Source organism: Cydia strobilella, chromosome 16 (genome assembly GCF_947568885.1).
Source record: "Cydia strobilella chromosome 16, ilCydStro3.1, whole genome shotgun sequence".
Classification (NCBI taxonomy): Eukaryota; Metazoa; Arthropoda; class Insecta; order Lepidoptera; family Tortricidae; genus Cydia; species Cydia strobilella.
The window spans coordinates 2,661,346-2,683,981 of NC_086056.1; positions in this window are offsets into that span (position 1 = coordinate 2,661,346).

The window sequence follows — 22,636 nt, forward strand, 5'->3', positions numbered from 1 at the left end:
ATTGCAAAAATTCAAGGAGGCGTACAGTACATCTCTAATATCGAAAAGGGCTAAGAAGAAGAGAGAGAAGAAAATACATAAAGTATTAGAGTTCGTCTAAGCTAACTTTGCACCGACATAAACAGTAAGATAATGTTATTAAAAATGTCATATTTCCATAGATATTTGAATATTTGAATTCCATAGATATTATTACCGACAGTGATGTTAAAAAGAATATTTTAGCTATTTCCTCCAATGCCGTCGGGTCGGATAGCGTAAGTCGTAACATGATCCTTCCTCTTCTTGATCTCCTTGTGCCCATTATTACCCACATCCTAAACTACTCGATTTCTTGCAGCTTTTTCCCTTCACTTTGGAAAGACGCTGACATAATCCCTCTTCCTAAAAAGACAAATCCTTCTTCTTTTTCTGACTATCGCCCAATTTGTATCCTCCCTTTCCTTTCCAAAGTCCTTGAGCGTCTAGTGCATCATCAATTAACATGTTTCTTAAATAGGCATCAGCTACTAAATCCTTTTCAGTCCGGTTTCCGCTCGGGTCATGGTACGACTACCGCTCTCGTAAAAATCACCGACGACATTCGCGCCGGGATGGATAACCGAAAGGTCACCGTGTTAACCCTGTTGGATTTCAGCAACGCGTTTAACACGGTTGATTTTGACGTGCTACTCGGGATTCTGCATTCTCTTAACATATCTCCTGCGGTGATTGATTGGTTTATTAGTTATTTAAAAGATCGTCGGCAACGCGTAAAGGTTGATTCTCTCCGTTCTTCATGGTGCAGCACGCTGGCCGGCGTTCCGCAGGGTGGCGTGTTGTCTCCTCTTATTTTTTCTATTTTTATAAATTCAATTACCAGTAGTATCTCTTCATCTTACCACCTTTATGCCGACGACCTCCAAATTTATTCGCAGGGCGCCATTAGCGATCTACCTATCATTATTAACTCCATAAATCGTGACTTGGATTACATCTCAGACTGGAGTAGGCGTTATGGACTTAAGGTCAATCCAAGTAAAACCCAAGCGATAATTGTAGGTAGTTCTAAATTAACTCCTAGGATTGACTTTTCTCTGCTACCTGACGTAATGTTTGATGGTGTTCACATTCCCTTTTCACATCAAGTTAAAAACCTGGGAATCATAATAGATCGTACTTTATCTTGGATACCTCAGATTAGCGAGGTAAGCAGGAAGATGTTTGCTTCAATGGGTTCACTTCGCCGACTAAGTAACTTCTTGCCACTCGCCACCAAAATTGCGCTTTCTCAATCACTTCTTCTGCCTATATTAGACTACGCTGACATCAGTTATTTGGATCTTACCGAGGACCAGCTCAATAAACTTGAGCGCTTGCAAAATGTTTGTGTCAGATTTATATTTGGACTACGCAAATTTGACCATATTTCCAACTTCCGTGCCCAACTCAAGTGGCTCCCTATACGTCTTCGTCGAGATTCCCATATTCTTGCTCTTCTTTATAACGTTCTTTTCAACCCCTCTACTCCCCCATATCTTAAAGAGCGTTTCTTTTATCTCTCCTCCGTCAGGCCTTCACGGAAATATCTACTTATTCCCCCTCCATCCTCTACGAAATTCTACAATGATTCTTTTACTTTTCGAGCTGTACGGCTGTGGAACAGCCTGCCGTTAGATATCAGGTGCGCAAAAACTCTTCAAAGTTTTAAAACCTTACTTAAAAATCATTACTTATCTCTTCCTTAATGTGCTGCTGTGTATATATTGTGTATGTATGTATATATATATATATATATATTTATATATTTATTTGTGTTATATTATTTATTTATTTATCCAAAATTTACTATATGTACTGTCTGATTAATGTATGTGTAATTCCTGTTCCTCTAATTATTTCGTGCACTACCTGTTTATAAAAACTTTTGTTCTTCATATCCTGCTACCCTAAGGTTGTCTGGAAGAGATCGCTCACAGCGATAAGACCGCCTGTTGCTACCATTATTTACATTGTAAATCTGTTTTAAAAATTTTGTTTCTTTGTGGTGCAATAAAGAATATTTATTATTATTATTATTATTATTAATAATGTCAAACACCACACTTTATCATTGCAAATGCCATGCAAAGTTAGCTTGGTCCTACTCTATTTTTAGGGTTTCGTACCCAAAGGGTAAAAACGGGACCCTATTACTAAGACTCCTCTGTCCGTCTGTCTGTCTGTCACCAGGCTGTATCTCATGAACCGTGACAGTTGAAATTTTTACAGATGATGTATTTCTGGGCGAGTCCGACTCGCACTTGAGATAGACTACCTGTCCCTTTTTAATTGATTCAGTTAGAAAAAGGCTGGTACTAAGCGCTAGTGGCCTAGCGGTAAGAGCGTGCGACTTTCAATTCGGAGGTCGCGGTTTTAAACCCCGGCTCGTACCAATGAGTTTTTCGGAACTTATGTACGAAATATCATTTGATATTTACCAGCCGCTTTTCGGTGAAGGAGAACATCGTAAGGAAACCGGACTAATCCTAACAAGGCCTAGGTCCCCCTCTGGGTCGGAAGGTCAGATGGCAGCCGCTTTCGTAAAAACTACCTACGTCAATTCTTAGGATTAGTTGTCAAGCGGACCCCAGGCTCCCATGAGCCGTGACAAAATGCCGGGATAACGCGAGGTAGATGATGATGATGAGAAAAAGGCTGGTAGTCTATCTGGCGGGCGAGGCGAGACTGTCGCGCCCCTCGTGTGCTAGGCCTACTAGTGAACTTAAGATCCTTATTCAATTAAGTGTCCATGCCCAGGTAGCAAAATGACGTCAAATGACGTCAGCGACGTCGTAATGACGTAATAATGCCGTCAATATGACGTCGCTGACGTCATTTTACGTAAATTTGCTACCTGGGTGTCATATACGCGTTTCTAACTTAAAGCTGTGCAGCAAAAGCGAAAATCCGTGATCGAAGTAAACGGTGGCCGTGAATGGAGGCCCTCGGCGCGCTGTACAAAGATCGCTGTTCGCTGTTTGGTGCCGTCAAAGAATGGACAGGAAAAATTGTTTAAGTCACACGAAACAAGCCGCCGCCATACAGTCTAAGTAATGCACTTATTTTCATACGATATTCTGAAATAACATGAAATTTCGCATGTTTTCTTTTTTTATTTTATTTTTCAAAAAAGTACCTATGGTACATTTTAAACTTATACTAGGTTCGCCAAACTTACGTTTAACGGCGAAATGACGCACTCATTTTCAAAGATAGTACCTTAATCTAAATTAAATGATTAACTTATACTACTAAGGTTAATAATATTCAAGTAATGTACTTATCACTACATAGTATAAAACAAAGTCACTTTCCGCTGTCTGTCCGTCTGTCTCTATGTATTGTATGCTTTTGACGTTCATAATCTTTATCTTTAACGTATTTCTTAATATTTTTAATATTTTATTTATTTATTTACTTTAAACTTTATTGCACAAGAACAAGTACAAAAGGCGGACTTAATGCCTTGAGGCATTCTCTACCAGTCAACCACTGGGCCAAACAGAAATTAGTTAAGGTATTTTAGTAACTACAATAAATATAATACCACATACTCTAAAGGATCCTCGCTTGACTTGATCTTTTTGTTTCTGCGAGATTTAGTCCACAGTGCACAGTGCAGCTTTACAACATTATTATGGTCATTAGGAGTAAACAGAATGAGTCAGCGGCGTTTATCTCAACATAACACTCCGTTGAGGGACCACTGTGTGTGGGGACTTGGGAATTTGTATGTATAGGTACAGAAAATGTATGTGTGTAAGTTGGTGTTAAGCACAAAATTTAACAGAAAGTGCGAAAGTTTTGTACAAAGGAAACTATAAAATTAAAGATTGTAAACATGTTATTTATATACTAATGTTCATACAAAATTATATATGATTATTGCTCTTATTTCAAGTTATAATTCTACATTTACACGTACTATTAGGCTTTGAAATTTAGACCGTGTTATTAAACCATTTGGACGCCAATGACCGATACAAAAAAATATTATTTTGTGCAACTCTTTGATGAACTATATATATACTCTGGCAAACGAACTTTGTCAGTAGGAAAAGGTGCGAAATTCAAAATGTATATAGGATATAAATTGCAGTGGAAGGCCACACTCACGCTGGGACGAGGACATCATTAAAATAGCTGGACCAAACTGGCATCAAACCGCACTTGACCGATCAAAATGGCAAACTTTGGAAGAGGCCTTCACCTGAGAGGGGTTCCTGTTATATACAAATTATTTAGTAAATATTTATAAGCAACTAACAATCAAAAACTAGTATTTAAGCAAAAAAAATAATATTTTTTTACTAACCATCATAAAGCAAGAAATCGTTAATAATGTATCTGTAATAATTTAGCGGGAAATAAAAGGCTTTTTATTTTTATTTATTTATTTATAAATTTTGAAACAAAAGTTTGTTGGCGGTTTGTTGTATAGGTATAGGCTCAGTCTATATAACTTCGCAATTTCATGTGCATTTGAAGTGCCGTACTCGACGTCACACTTGACATGTAAATTAGCGAAGTAATAAAACGAAGATTTTCGTAAATAATCAATATAATATGTGCATTTGAAGTGCCATACTCGACGTTACACTTGACATGTAAATTAGCGAAGTAATAAAACGAAGATTTTCGTAAATAATCAATATAATATATCGAATAACACCGATAAATAAACGCAAACGACCGAACGTCCACCATCATACTACTAGCGCCACAAGGCCATTTTTGAAACTAAACAAAAACTAAAGCTCTGTCTATGACAGCTATTGCCTTCGGCCAATATTAAATTCAATAATGAAAACTTTGTGTCGTCCGATTCTATCTCCAGTCCCTAGTTTTCGCGTCGATCGCTCAGCCTTTGTTTTTCTATTACCCTATCTGATCCTAGAATGGGCGCTTTATTTGCTGAATAGTGAATGGCGGGCTTGGCCAGAGTAATGTGGACTCTTTCAAGGGCTTAACTGGCTTCAGAGAGTAATGGGGTTTGGCTAATATTGTGGATAAAACGTTGGGTCTCTGAGAGGGCCATACGTTCTAAACTTTTTGGTGAACCAAAAAATAATTGTGATAATACAACTAATATTGTAAATGTTTGTAAGGGTACTCGTATTAAATAAAAGTAAAAAACGGCTGAACTACAAACGTTATGGAAAAGTCTAACACAAATCGTTATTTAGGTATAGGTAAGTCCAATATTTAGGGCATGTTATAGACGACACAATACAACATACCTATAACACCGCTCTAATAAATGCCCATGCCCAGGGTACAGACGCTGTTAACACAATAAAAGTATTAATAACCGGTAATACCGGTTATGACGACCGGTCTGGCCTAGTGGGTAGTGACCCTGCCTGTGAAGCCGATGGTCCTGGGTTCGAATCCCGGTAAGGGCATTTATTTGTGTGATATATTTGTTCCTGAGTCATGGGTGTTTTCTATGTATTTAAGTATTTATATATTATATATATCGTTGTCTGAGTACCCATAACACAAGCCTCCTCTGGCTTACCGTGGGACTTAGTCAATCTGTGTAAGAATGTCCTATAATATTTATTTTATTTGTCCTATAATATTTAATAACAATGCAATACAAATATCATTTGAAGACCCCTATTCATTTCGAAAAACCTATCCAACGACACCCCACAGCAGAGGAAATGAAAAAAAAATTTTTTTTTGGGAAAATATACAAAATAAGGTAAAATTGTACGAAACCGGAGTCCGACTCGCACTTGTCCGGTTTCTTCACTTTACATTTACCACAAATAAAAACATTGGGTAAAGAGTGAATTATTAAGAATAAACCAGTCTCATAAAAATTTATCTTTGCCAAGTCAAGTGCAAAATTATTTGGGATTTCTTAACAGGACTCGTTATATTTCGTCGACGCCGAATATTCTGACGTCTTAAAAGGCGGCCTTACGCGGCGGTTTCTTCCAACCCACGGACCACTTACCTACTAGATGCACAATTTTTTTTTTTTTTTTTCATGCTCCGAAAGAGGGTAATTAATATTGTTTACAAAAGTGTACAGAAAATGGTACGTTTCTGCACTAGCATTTTACTTTCCAAGTACGATTTGTAATTTTTTTTAAGATAAGTAATTGAAATTTGGTTTTAAATGGATTTGTTATACAATTCCTATTCTGATATTTAACTCCCCATTCCATAAACAACGATACTTTAACCTAAACGGTTAATTAAATGTTACCCCCAAGAAATGCTATAAAAAAATATACTTAGTCATGTTTAACAAAATACGTATTTTACTTTTCTTGTATTCGAAATGAAAAGTAGAGTATTTAACTCAGGTGAAAGGCATCATTTCAGTCTCGGACTATTGGCGCTTTCACTTCGTTCGAGCACCAAACTACCTCGGCAGAAATGAGTGCCTTTGATCCCTTGGTCAACAATCTACTATTCTTGAAGGTTTGAAGATCGTATCGGTAGGTATCACCTGAAATTATAAATAATAATAAATAACATATTATAAGACATTATTACAATATTTTATTACATCCTTACAAGTATGTTAATTGACCGAGCGAAGGTCTCCGTTTCAGCTTGGGCAAAGATTCTTTGGAATGTCTGGATGTTCTCCTCTATGGTCGCAATTCTCAACCGATTCTCGTGAAATTTTGTAAGCAGGTTCGATTAGTTTATTCAGTTTTAGAATAGAATAGAATACATTTATTTACGTCACATGATAGTAGGTTACATAAGAGTGTATAAAAGGAGCAGACGAAAAAAGGATCTCAGCTTAATGCCACGGCTAGCCGCAGCGTAATGCCACGGCTAGCCGCAGCGTAATGCCACGGCTAGCCGCAGCGTAATGCCACGGCTAGCAGCAGCGTAATGCCACGGCTAGCAGCAGCGTAATGCCACGGCTAGCCGCAGCGTAATGCCACGGCTAGCCGCAGCGTAATGCCACGGCTAGCCGCAGCGTAATGCCACGGCTGGCCGCAGCGCTGATTTTCGGTAGGGACTTTTAAGTTATGTTCGCTAGGACTACAGCTCAGAGACACTAGTATAATTTTATTGTGTCTTAAAAAGCGTTTGTGCAGTGACCGCGTGTGTTCGTAAACGCGTCTTACTGCGGTGTCTGTGGGACGTACTCTATGCCATAGACTAGATACTTTTGGCGTAATAAAGCTTCGAGATCCTTATGCTTTCTGTTTTAATTTGCCAAGAGCTTCATTTTGCAACGGTTGAAGTTTACGTTGTACAGTCAGCTGCGCAGAAAAGGCACGCGCGAAATTTCGATTTTCTTGTTTCACGATAGCCCCAAATTGTGATAGTGGCGCCCCCTACGCAGAGTTTCGTGTAATATTCCCTATTGATATCAATCTTGCAGAGTGAAAAATAATTTCGTCTTCATTATTTCCATAAATACTTGAGAACTTTAGCAATATGCTGTAGCGATTGTTGCATCTAGATTGTTCGAGATAGTCGCCATCAGATATATCGGAGCGACCAAGGTGGTCACAAATATCTGAACACGCCTCTATTATAAAGGTGTTAGAGTACTCCAAGGGCCTGACACTCTTTGATAGAGAAATATAGTCTTATTGAGATTCCTATAAGAGGAAAGAGGAAATAGTGCCATGCTGTGTCTTTATCACCGACCTGGTGGTATCATAGGTAGGAGGCGATGGCGAAATAACGAAATTTATAGGAGTGAAAGAGAAAAATCCTATGCTGCCCAACTTTTATATGAATATTCTTTCTCTTACCCCCGGTCGCTCGGTGGCGCGTCTATAACTATGTACTTGTATATAAGGTGCGTTTGGGGTAAGATTCCAAAATCATGGAATATGGAAATTGTTCCACCGACAAGAGACTTCTTACTCTTAAATATATGATGATGATGGGGTAAAATTGAATGGGTTTTTCATGAGGGGTAGGATGAAAAGTCGCCCGTAGTGCTTCGGCATACGGATGATTTTTTGTCTTACCCGTTATGAAAAACCCATTCAATCTCACCCCAACGCACCTTACTATGTCTATGGAGTACTTGTTCAGATATTTTTGGACACCTTGGCCGCTCCGATATATCTGACAGCAGCTGTACTTTGTTAGCTCTCTAGGATATTCTGTGTTAGTTGTGAAGCAAACCCCGTTATCAATGTTGAAATTCAATGAAAATAAGAGTTTTACCTATCTACTGCAGGGAGTCCTGAATTCGCCGAAGTAAAATATTAAAATAATACCACCAAGTACCACCATAATTTCACCAAGATGTAAATAACATAAAAATAAAAAATAAATAGATAAGGAAATTCTAACCCAACCTAACTTCAACAAACTGCAACATCGATATTTGGCTCTGTTATTTATTTTTATATTTTCAAAGTCAAAGTCAAATGATTTATTTCTAAACATAGGTACCCGTGCATGCCTGTCACGTTCTAACAAGTATGTAAGTGCGAAAGTGACAGGCAATAAAAATAGAACAATGTTCTCCTCTCAATGGGCTCCTGTAACTCTTAACCTTATCTTTTAATCATCATATATCATCGCATTGTGGTTCAAAATTTAGCTTTCACTTTCGCACTTACAGAAAGTGCGAAAGTGACAGGCAATAAAAATGGAACAATGCTGCCACCGCAGTTTCATGTAATTTAAAAAGCATGTTGTTTTAAAATGAGAGCGTATGTTGATTGTATGGGAGCGGCTTTTTTGGCAGCAGTCTCCTGTAACTTAACCTTATCTCTTAATCATCATATATCATAGCATTGCGGTTCAAAATTTAGCTTTCACTTTCGCACTTACAGAAAGTGCGAAAGTGACAGGCAATAAAAATGGAACAATGCTGCCACCGCAGTTTCAGGTAATTTAAAAAGCATGTTTTTTTAAATGAGAGCGTATGTCGGTTGTATGGGAGCGGCACTATTGGCAGCGGGTTTCTGTAACTCTTAACCTTATCTTTTAATCATCATATATCATCGCATTGCGGTTCAAAATTTAGCTGTCACTTTCGCACTTACATAAAGTGCGAAAGTGACAGGCAATAAAAATGGAACAATGCTGCCACCGCAGTTTCATGTAATTTAAAAAGAATGTTATTTTAACCCTTAAATGCATGATTTTTTGTATAACTTTTTAATAAATTGAAATAGATGTGTCATGTTGTATAGATTGAGGGAATAATATTTTGGATAGCTGCATATTGAGCCACGGACCATCAAATATACGATGCATATATACATCATTATGCATTTAAGGGTTAAAATGAGAGCGTATGTCGATTGTATCGGAGCGGCTTTTTTGACAGTAACTGTAACTCTTAACCTTATCTTTTAATCATCATATATCATCGCATTGTGGTTAAAAATTTAGCTGTCCGCGCTCAAAAAGGAAATCCCAATAAAGTATTGTACAGTCGCCATCAGATACATCAGAGCGCCCGAGGTGCTCAAAATATCTGAACACGCACTCTAACGCCTTGACAATAGAGGCGGGTTCAGATATTTGTGAGCACCTCGGGCGCTCCGATATATCTGATGGCGACTGTACAGTTAGGATGGCACATAAATCCCTAGAAATCACCCTTTTTGTCAACCGGACATGTTTAGGTACCGATGATTTATAATACCGACCCCCATCGGCCTGTTTTTCTTTATTTCCCATCGGCGAAACGGTATTTCACCGTGACGATTTTCGGTAAACGGGTTTGCTTTTTGGCCAGCAATAAATATTACTTGTCCGGGTGTAAATGTTGATATTTATTGGACAGTAATTTTGATGCGTTTTATGGGAAATATTATATTGAAAAGTGGGTAGCGAGAAATGAATGGAACGAAAGACGTATGAATGGAATAGTAAAAAAACCGGACAAGTGCGAGTCGATCCTCTTTTTATGGGAAATATTATATTGAAAATTGGGGAAATGAATGAAACGAATGACGTATGAATGGAATAGTAAAAAAACCGGATAAGTGCGAATCGGACTCGCCCACCGAGGGTTCCGTAAAAAATTAACTTTTTTTACAAACATGCTTTTGACATTTTTCCCTAGTGTAAGACGAAATTATTTGCCAAATTTCATAGTTCTAGGTCAACGGGAAGTACCCTATTTTTGATTCCCTTGAGAGTGTCGAAATCTACGTGTTTTGCGGCATAACCGGCCGTATCTTTTTTTTACGTTAACTTAGAAGTTTGATTTTTTTACAGCTTTAAGGGACTGTAGACCCGAGTATATGGTTTTAATTTCAACTCGATGCCTCCACGTGTTCTCGGGATAAAGGTTCTTGACAGACAGGCGGACGGACAGTCGGACGGACAACAAAGTGATCCTAAAAGGTTCCATTTTTTCCTTTTGAGGTACGGAACCCTAAAAATAAAAATAGTAAAACGATTTATTTTAGATAAACATTCTAACATGGCCTTTTGTTACGATTCAACCCCTGTAGAGGCAATGGATCTGAATCAATGCCTGGACCTTTTTATAGGTTTGATATTAATTGATCATTTTTGTTTAGCCTTTGGGTTAAATTCAATAATCATAATGAATATAATCATGATCATTTATTTAACTACAATGGTCCACAATAATACAAATTAGGTATATTAAACATTACAATTAAAATTAAATTAAAATAGGCATAAATTACAAATTACACTATATTATACAGGGTGGCTAAAAAATAAGTGCATTCCCATTGCCAGGGAGGTTTTGGGATTATACTGAGCAACTTTTACTATGGGACCAACCAGTTACCTAGTCACTTGCTGGAGCCCGTACATGAATACTTACACAGGGACTCATATAGGGGCAATCCAGCCGGTCTATTTTTTTTTAATATACTTAGGTATTGATTGAAATAATTGGCCAGATTATAAGGAGTGCAAGTCCATCGCAGAACTAAAAAGGTATTTGCGTTTTGAATTTTCTTTACTCAAAGGGCAGTGGGTAGACAATTAGATATAGCTCGTAGGACGGATGATCGATGAGGCGAAAAGTTATTGAATGGCAAAAACGTGAAACGGCTGGGCATAACTACATTTAGGAGTTGGGGGATACATTAAGTAGGCCTCCCAGCTCCCACGCGGTAAGGTTAAGATTTTGTGTAGGTTTTGGGGGTTAAAATTACAGATGTGGCATCTCCGTTTGATTATTAATTTATTTTTTAATTTATTTATTTCAAAAAATATACGTATGTAAAAATATACTAGGTATACAAAAGTTTCGTCAAACTGTAGACAGTTTGTTGGCGAATAGTGCGCTCTTAATTATATTATAAGTAAGTATTTTTATGCGTTATATCTACTGAGTACAGTACAAACTGTATATGTATACTATACTTAGGTTAAATTTAATCTAAATTATGTTAACATGTTCCTCCTAGTTTATTCCATTCGTGCCGGCTTTCGTGAATCGACCTGAACTACACATTTCAAATCTTCTCTTCTTTGTCCGTCCCTGCTCCCGTTATCTGGGGTCGGGTCTCCTCACATTTTTGCGCCAGGCCCGTCGGTCCTGGATTGTCGGTTTTGGCAATTGGGTTTTCTTGAGGTCTCTCTCTATGTTAGACCACCAGGTCAATGGCGGGCGGCCGATACCTTTCTTACGTTCTGGTAAGTTTAGAGCGATTTTTACCACATGGTCTTCACTGCGTCTCATTACATGGCCATACCATCTAAGGCGGGACTCTATCATTTTGTCTGTGATAGGCGCGACCTTAAAACTACCCCGTATGTGTTCGTTGCGCACCCTGTCCATCCTGGTCACCCCTCCCGCCCACCGCAGCATCTTCATTTCGTTTACGTGGGCTTTTTGCTCGTGTGTCTTCTTTACTGTCCAGCATTCCGATCCGTACAGTAATGCCGGGCGAACTGCTGTCTTATAGACTTTGCCCTTCGTTTTTATAGGCATGCGGGGGTCACACAGAACTCCGGTGAGAGTCCGCCATTTTTGCCACGCTACATTTATTCGGTGCGTAACATCGGCATCTATATTGGCATCCGCCGTAAGCATGGAGCCCAGATATTTGAACTTGTTGACTGTAGGGATGGGTGTTGATCCGATGCAGATTGTTTCAGGGGTTGTGTTCCCGCTGAATGGGCATTTCAGATACTCTGTCTTACTCCTGCTCACTCGGAGTCCATGCTTCTCGAGAGAATGTGTCCAGGTATTTAAAAGTACTTGCAGATGTTGTGCAGTATTAGCCGCCAGTACGATATCGTCGGCGTACAGCATCGTCCAAGGTAATGGTGCCGGAATGTGGTTTGTGAGATAGTCCATCACAAGATTGAACAAGAACGGGCTGAGTGCAGATCCCTGATGAACGCCCACCTTGACCTCAAACGCATTACTTAAGCCTGCCAAGGTTTTGACTCTTGTACTGACGTCGTGGTACATGTCTCGTATTAGGTCTATATAGTATTCTGGCACTTTCTGCGCCCTTAGAGCCTGCCACACCAGTTTACGGGGCACCCTATCAAAAGCCTTCTCGAGGTCAATGAATGCAAGATGCAGGTCTTTTTTGTTTATTCGATGTTTTTCCATCAGGATTCTGACCGCCTGTATAGCACACATTTCAAATATGGAACATTTATCCGAAATCCCAACACCAGCTATGAAAAACACAAAAAAAGCTTTTACAGTACATATGGTGCTACTTTTTCGCACTAGTGCGGGAATGAGCACTTTTCGTGCATATGTCGAAAGTTTAATGGGCCATATGTACTGTAAAACGTTGTTCGATACACGTGCGAATAGGTAATTCGCAACTCGTGTCGATTTAAAACACTCCCTGCGGTCGTGTTTTAATTTATCGCCACTCGTTTCGAATTTCCTCTTTTCCGCACTTGTATCGAAAATAACTATTCCTACGGAGCCATATCATGCGGAAAGTACTACTTTTCCGCACTAGTGCTTTTTGTTTTCAATTTTTTTTACAGTACATATGGTGCTACTTTCTCGCACTAGTGCGGAAAAGAGCACTTTTCCGCACTAGTGCTTTTTGTTTTCAATTTTTTAATAATTAAACTTATTTGCCATTATATGTTTTTTTAATTTACTCGCACAATGCATAGTAAAACATTGTATGATACACGTGCGTAAATATGATTTCCGCGCTTGTTGCATAAATAGCTATTACAGTACATATGGTGCTACTTTCTCGCACTAGTGCGTAAATAGCACTTTTCGTGCATATGTCGAAAGTTTAAAGGGCCATATGTACTGTAAAACGTTGTTCGATACACGTGCAAATAGGTAATTCGCAACTCGTGTCGATTTAAAACACTCCCTGCGGTCGTGTTTTAATTTATCGCCACTCGTTTCGAATTTCCTCTTTGCCGTATGAATTTTTCATAGTTTCATTACTTTCATTAATCGTTTTCATGATGTCGTCTTCATATTTCTGTTTGATCTGGGTAAACAATGACACAGATGTAAAAGCATATTTATAGGTACCCATATGTACCCAGATAACGTAAGCATGAACATATAAAACACAGCACATAATTTCTAAACCATTGCCTTATTGATAAATCCTGAGTATTTTTCAATGTAAAACATTTCAACCGTTCCGTTTTCCACAATGAAATCGGGCTAAACTCCAACGAGGACTGCTTTATGCTTTAAATGCAATTTGGAATTATTTGATCAGAAATGTAACATTGGAAAGCGCACAGTCACACATAAAGCTTTGATTGTCCGAAAAAGTAGATTAGAAGTGTATAAGAAAAATTGCTACCACATGGCTGTCCGCATTTACAATGCACTTCCTATGTCATGGACAGAGTTACCAAGCAACAAATTTTTCTCTAAGTTAAAAACCTTTCTATTAACTGAATGTTTTTACAATCTCGATGATTTTTTTCTCAGAACAGAACAAAATCGATCGCTTGACATGTAAATTATAATGTATATTGACTTGAATTGTAATGTAAACTATACTAATATTGAATTGACTCTGTCTTTGGAATGTAATTTATCTAGCTATTATATATATATATATTACTATTGTATTTTAGGAATAAGTCTATTGTATACCCTAAACCGGTTGATTGTGACACTTACTATTATATAGTTATTTTCGATACAAGTGCGGAAAAGAGGAAATTCGAAACGAGTGGCGATAAATTAAAACACGACCGCAGGGAGTGTTTTAAATCGACACGAGTTGCGAATTACCTATTCGCAGGTGTATCGAACAACGTTTTACAGTACATATGGCCCTTTAAACTTTCGAAATATACACAAAAAGTGCACTTCACGCACTAGTGCGAGAAAGTAGCACCATATGTACTGTAAAGATACTATTGTAACATCTGTATACTGGCACAATCTGACAATAAATGATTACTTACTTACTTACTTACTTACTTACTTACTTTATCATGGCCCATGGTAACGACACGATTTATCGTCACGACAAAGCTGGGACCAAAATGTATGAGGTTGTATGGAGTCATTTTAAACGTTACGATTACCGCCCTACTTTATCGTATACTCATGACTGAGGCACAGTCTATAAAACAATACGGTCATTCGACGAAGCCGTCTAGACAGGGGAAACGTGCAGGGTGCGAGGGGTGGGTCGCGCGCACCCGAGCTGCATACATTCGCCATTGTTAGTAGCTCGGTATACGTCAGTCGTCGGTCCACTGTATACTTTTTACACTGAGGGATATGACGACTGTGGAAACTTTACCAGTGCTTTCCAAGCTGCGCTATCTTGGGCCCGATGTATTGTGGCGATGTTCTGATGTTATATTGCCTGCCCAATGGCAATTGTTTAATTTTATGTTATAGGTTTAAATAAGCGATTATCTATCTGATAGACCTAAATTTTATACAAATATTAAATTGAAAGAGTGGTTTCTTGGTAACTCCAGAGACTATTTTGGTAACGCCAGAGACGTGAAACATGTTGGTCTGAAGTTAATTCGCCCTGACACCTAACTATATGTGCCACTTTCAACCAAGAGGGTACTTATTGTCGCTTGTCAGTAAGGCGCTATTTCCATATAGCTTCAATTAGAAATCAACCTTATCAACATGCGACAATGTGGTACCTTTTGGTTGAAAACGTCACATATACTAATATTGTCTTCGGTTACCGCGATAGTTACTCATGAAATAAAACTATGAAAACGGATTATATCGCGTATATTGAATTTATAATACATCCCGACGTTTCGAACCCTTTACAGCGTTCGTGGTCAACGGGTGACTGAGGAAAAATATATGGGAGTATAAATTCAATATACGCGATATAATCCGTTTTCATAGTTTTGTCACATATACTCTCAAATATTTTAACTGTGTCGTCACCGTGGACAACCACGATAAAACATAAAATCGCCCAATGGATCGGGCAATAAATATAAAAGGGCAACAACAACAATGAACCTAAAAATGGCGGACGATAGATTTATTAACACGGATTTAAGCAGACCATTGTTCCGGTTTTTGTTTTATTTCTGGATTTATTTCTACATGATAATAACTTTGGGGTAGTGTGGACATGAGCGATAAGTTTTTGCTTTCCGTTTTACTCGATTACGGCATACATAATGAAAGGTTATGATTTCATCATTCTGTACGTTTGGGTGAATTTACTTTTAGTGTCGCTCGTTGTCATGGTTAGGGTATTTAACAAAACAAACTCGGGTAAATCCAACTGTAAGATTTTGCGAATTTGGTATTAAGAAAAGTTAATAGGGTAGATAAATATTTCCTAAGAGGGTCGAATGGATTTACCCGATTTTATATGTTAAGCGACACATTTGACAGTAAAGGTGACTGTCCATTTTCAACCGCAGCTGCGTTACTGCTCCGACACTACTGCAGCGGCCTGAACGCGTCGGTGTTATTGTCAATTTCCATAGTAAAATGAATGACGATATCGACTGCACGTAATATGGTGATTTTAACGTTTTCCCGACCGCAGCTGCACTACTGCTCCGACACGTCGGTGTTATTGTCAATTTCCATAGTAAAATGAATGACAAGACCGACTGCACGTAGCATGGCCATTTTTGCGTATTTGGTGTATTATTGCAACTGCGGCTGCAGACCGCACGTCAAATCTGTCACCTGCACTGAATTGTCTTTGATCACAGATATTAGTAGTTTTAAGCAAAGAGGATATAACCACTACGTTCTAAGGAGTTATTACACCCACGGATAAACAACCCCGATGGTACCGTCGCCATATATCGCAGATATATCGGGGCGGCCAAGGAGCTCACAAATATCTGAACACGCCTTTATTGTCAAGGCGCTAGAGTACATGTTCAGATATATTTAGCACCTCGGTCGCTCCGACATATCTGATGGCGACTGCAGTACTACTGTAAACTTTTTTGCTAATCTATATTGAGCCATACGAGTATCACAGAGCCAGTTAGGAAACTAGAATGATAGGTCCGAAAAAGAGAGTGTCAAATTCGGAAGTTAACTATAGTCTGGCAAACCCTTCGAGCAACACCGGCTTCCGACACGTCGGAAGGGAGGAGCCCAAGCGATATCTTACCGTACAAATCGTTCTGCCATTTTTTGCGGGGGAAAACGTGCACACAGTCGCACTTCTCACTCACTACTTGCAAAATCCAATCTCTAATTAGGATTGTTCATTTTTTTTAATGTTCTATTTCGAAAACCATTTCGAGATATTAGGTTTTTAAACAGTTTCCGACATTTGCTGCGATATAATAATCGAGGATTGAAGATATTTCAACAAATATACTGATGACCTTAGTTTGACCTTCTCGCGAGGCTGAATATAATAATGTCATCGTATAGTAAAAGTTATCGAACCATAGTAAATAAATCCGTCACTCACGTAATTGTCAAAGATGTCATTGTCATCAATTGTCATAATATAAAAATTCAGTTAAACCGCTAGTTTCTTACGATTTGATTTATAATTTTTAATACCTAAACAGTAGATTTTGATTGCTTAATATATCAAAAACCTTGTTTCCACTTGTGGGAAGATTTACAAAAATTATAGTCCGCGAAGACCTACGTGAAAGACAGTGTTGTCGTGAAGTAAATGTGGAATGGAATACTTCAAGTGTTACACACAATATTGCTGTGAGGATCACGTCGATGTAAGTATAAAATTAATATTATTTTACTACGAATATTTAAAAGTCCATTTTGGTGGTCGGGTCACTATTACCTATTTATTTTCTGTGATGATGTGGCCAGAATATCTAAAGACAAACCGTTTAACACAGCTTGTCCGCTACTAGCTCCGTTTTACTGATTTGAAGTTAAATTCAACAAACAGACATACATATATGTAACTTATAACCATCTTGCAAGCAATAAATCATATACATACAAAAATACATAGTTATATTCAAAATACAACATGAAACTGAAAAGATAATTTCTAATTTCCAGGTACCTACAAGTTGCAGTTCAAGGCTCAAGCTGCTGATATCACGATCATGGCGGACAAAACTAAAGTTAATAAAGAGTTGTGAAAAATAAAACATGTCTTATTTTTTACTTTTTTATTAATTTACGAAAAACCTGTTTCCCAAAAAAGTGTATACATTATATGTTCAACATGTTCTGCACGTAAGGTTGACATTGAGGGCTTTGTTTAGTAGCATTCAGTTGAAGTTGATTTAGGTTCTACTCTTGTTGATCCAGAAAATAATTGTATAGTTTATTATTAAATCTATGCCCACGCCCAGGCACTATTCTTGCTATAACTTTACATTCTCCGCCTTCTCTAGAAATTTGTACATTATATACATCCAATAAAACTAAGGTATATAACTTAAGGCAGATTTGTGGAATCATCTTTCACAAATTTAGCGTATTTTGAGATTATTGATTTAGGGATTCAAATAATACGACGATATTATTTATAGATTCATTAAATAAACTGTTCTTTTATTTTTTCGTAGTTTTGCGAGGATAGCTATAAGCTCGACAGGGCACGAGCGATAGAGAGGCAAATAGAATACCGAATATCCGGCAAAGTGGCCAAATACCGAATAGTTGCCGAATATTCCTGGCAACTGTAATTGTATTGTAATATATCATATTATATAATGTCGTTTATGGTGACAATTTCTCATTTTGTCATTGCAAAGCCATTCCTGAGCTAAATAAAAGAAGCAATCATTTATTTTTATTACAAGGGGCAAAGATGTTATTTAACCCTTAAATACATAATGATGTATATATGCATCGTATATTTGATGGTCCGTGGCTCAATATGCAGCTATCCAAAATCACATTTATTACTTTTATACAGCATGACACATCTATTTCAATTTATTAAAAAGTTATACAAAAAATCATGCATTTAAGGGTTAATACCTCATGGTAACATATTGATATCCAAACATACGAAACGATACAAAATTGAACCACGAGAGAAGCGAATGGTTTAAAATTTAGAATATTGACAGTTGCAGAGGTCTCAAGGCATGAGGGTTAAACAAACTGTGTTACAGTGCAACACGTAATTCTTCACACCAACACGAGGAAACAATTTATTATTCAAATTAATTTATTAAAAGTTCTTTCTATCGGCCAAGGCGAGGGAAATATCTTTCTTCATAAAGGATTTCTTGTCTCGCCCGTCAAGTTTTATATGGATGGTGCGGTCATATCATAGAGTGCCGTCGCCCATTCACACCTGCAACTGGACAATATGAAGTGTAAATTATAAATTATTTTATTCATCATACTTCACTGTTTGGTACCTAAGGAAAGTAAAATTGGCTTAATATGGTACTTAGAAAGATAAATCTGTAATATTTTGCTAACACCGAACGACTGCCTGCCCACTATTGGATAATTTTATTCTTACGTGTCGCATCGTCATCTCCAGAACCCACGAATCACTTTGCAGAAATCAATAAAAGGCCTGCTAAAAGAGCCTACCTGGCATGGTTTTGAGGGGACGTTTATTACAGACTTCTAAATCCAGCCGCACTTTTCTGACGGCCGAGTACCTATACGTGATGCAGGTCCATGAGTCCCGTTTCCGTCGGATTGCTGTGTGCGGTGGTCACGCATTTAGGCAAGAGGATGGGGAAGAAAATTTCACATTGTGAACTTACCTTAATGTTAAGAATAATTTTTCCTCTGCATTAATTTTATTTGAGTAATTTGATTGTATTTCGTCAATTATTAAGTCTCATTCAATGTTGAATTGCTTTTCATTTAATCGGCAATATTATCTGAATAAAGGATCACCATTAAATATCAGATTTTTTATTAATATTGCGTAGCTGCCTTCGTCGGACTCTGACTATTGTAGAAAGGCAAACTGGTCTTCTTTTTCATGTAGCATGTAGCATTATCGTCACTCGCTTCTTCACGTAAAAATACAAGAGTAAATTAGTATTTTATTTGTACGTCTGACATTATATGACTTGACATTGACAAGCCATCAACGAACGCTGTCGCGACTGCACGCCGCAACAGCCGCAGTCGTGCTGCTACAGTAATGCGGCACCGCGTAACGTCGCAACTGCAGTGCAGCGGCAGTTACAAACGGACAGTCACCTTAAGGCAAATCAGTTTCTCGTTTCGAACTGTCAAAACGATTTGCCACTATTAGAAACTAGCAAATGACGTACGGTCAAGTTACCTACTCTTTATAGTTAATATATAATTTTTAAGAAAAAAAAAACCGACTTCAATGGGGGATGCCGCTGAAAGCATTCTTAGATTCCAGACAATGAAATGAAAAAGACAGCATCTTTTGCCTAATTATGTAGAAAAGGAGGTAAACCGACCCACTTTTCTAGTAGCATTTCGTTTTTGTAAGGGTCGCAGTTCTAACCTAACCTACTTTTCTGGTAGCATTTCGTTTCTGTAAGGGTCACAGCTCTATAAGTATGCAAATCGTTAAGAATTAGGAATTAAGTTATTTTGAAATTTTGCAATTTAATTGATACTAAGTTGTTTTGAAATTTAATACAAATAAAGACAATGGCATTATGATATTGGAGCAATTAAGCAGACAAAGTAACGGATATACGGATGGTATAGAAAGGATGCCAATCTCTTATTGCAGAATTGTTGCAAAAGTGACCGCTTTCAGCTTTAAATAATAGTTCCTAATCTCTCCGGTGGCGCTAGTTAGGCTCTGGGACACGAGTATAACATGAACCATATAAGGCAACAAATAACCCGACCAAATTACGTAGGTTGTTTTTGGTAGTATTTCGGTTTATAGTGGCGCCGCCTAAATACTGTTTTTTGATGGACACTTTTCATACATAGAGATTTGGCTCCTTTATATAGTCTCCATGAACGGATAGAAACAAGAAATGCCTATGATATTCTGTACTCACCTAATGTTGATCTGCATGTACCATCATGCATTAGCCGCAAATGTGCATGGCGAATTTATCAATGATTTCATTCATATCATTCAGCTCACTGTACTATGCAATAGCACAGTAATCAGACCAGACAGCGGCTAACCAGATTAGTCGTGTGACTGCGCGGCTAATTTACAAGTCACTTGTGTCTAGTTCCAAGTAGACTGACTGTTTACCCGAGGAATCCGGTTCGTTACAGCCAAAGATAGATATAACTCCGTAATAGATGGATACAGTCTAAGGAAAAAACGTGCCTCGAAAATCCACGAAAATTTGATTCTCGATCAGATGGCGCCACTAGATTTGGCCTACACTCGTATAGAGGGCGTTGACTGTTTCGTTTGTTATTTATAATTTTAACGCATACCAGTGAAAGAACATGGGTCAAAATCATATAAAAATAATAAATGCAAATAAAAAAATCATTTATCCATATTTAAATACATTTTATCGTATTTTTATAAATCTTCATTTTTAGTTTTAAAGTGTGTCGACAGAATAGATGGCAGTGAATTTACTGGCAAAATTTACTACGACAGTACCGCTCTAGTATAAGTTACTCTACGGTTACGGCCAAATATCATAATAACGTGTTCCTAGAATATCAAAGTGTCAAAACAGATTATTCTCATAATGTCTAAAGCTCGAAATGACTTACGCCTACTTCTTAAATTACCGTATTCTTAAGACTATAATTCATTCAGACTCTATCGCGCTTTGATAAATTTTCAATTCTACCATTTCCCAAAAATGTCTAACTTGATCATGTTTTGATGAATTTTCAATTATACCATTTCCCAAAATCTCTTAAAAACAAATAAACTAGATACAAAAACGTCACATTGTCAAAAAATATCTAAAACTCAGTATCTATGGAAAATATTTAAAATTATGTTGAAGTTTACAGTTTTTAAGCAATGAGTAATTAAATTAATTATCAACGGCATCCCAATTTTCGTCTTGTTACTATTTTTATACTGCGTGGTTAAAATTTTAGGTATTATGAGACAGTGTCATTTTAATCTTTGGGCCTGTCAACAAAAGGCATTTTTGAATTTTGGTAATTATGAAACTAATACATTTTCACTTTAAGTCTTAATAATAATTCGGTATTTGAAGTTATTGTTCATTTTACCAACTATACCATTTGGATGTCGGATGTTATGTGTAAATGTTATAGACCGCGGGCCAGGAACAGATTTCCATGACCAATCGCCTCCCGGGCGAAAACTCGTATAGTGGTTAACGGCTATGTATGATGAACCCTTGTGAACGTCAGCTGCCGCTCGGTTGGTGGGTTGAGGAATGGCAGCAAATAAACTCTATAAAAAATTTTTGTCATCGCCTCCCGCTTGATACTTTCTCAGATGATAGTTTAGATGCTATTGTGAGTAAACAAAATCGTCAGCCGATTGTATCGCTGTGGAAAGACCGTCAGCTGGTCACATGAACATGTAAAAAAGAAAATTCTTTTCAGTCATCGGCGTCATCGCCTCCCGTTTGATACTTTGTCAGATGATAGTTTAGATGCTATTGTTAATAAAACAAATCGTCAGCCGGTCGTATCGCGGTGGAAAGACCGTGTTACGCGTTTCGGTAGCTGCCATTCCTCAACCCACCAACGCAGCTGACGTTCACGAGGGTTCATCATACATAGCCGTTAACCGCTATACGAGTTTTCGCCCGGGAGGCGATGACTGACGAAATTTGCGCCTGGCTCGCGGTCCATTATGACATTTTATTGTACTGAAAATAAGTCAATTAGGGAATTTAGGCATTTTGCAACTAAGACAATTTGAGATTTAGTAAAATATGAAAAAGGACATTATGATATTTGGCTGTAACGAACCGGATTCAATAGTGCCATGCTTTGTCCTTATCACCGACCGGGTGGCATCATAGGTAGGAGGCGATGGCGAAATACCGAAATTTAGAGTGAAAGAGAAAATATCCTATGCTGCCCAAATTTTATAAGAATATTCTTTCTCTTACCCCCGGTCGCTCGGTGGCGCGTCTATAACTACTTGTATATACAATGTTTATGACCCGAGCACGGGAAGAGTTTATGAGTTATGCAGTTTGTGTAATATGGAGTTCAATCACAGATATAACTACAATGTAAAAGATTGCCTCATGGTTGTAACTCGTCGTGTCAGTCGTGTGTTACGAAATGGTTACTAAAGTTTGAAAACGTGGTCACATTTCTTCATTTGTAGTCTGCCTCATGAAATGTTCATATATGTATGTATAGTACCTATACCGAGGCGAATTGGATCACAGG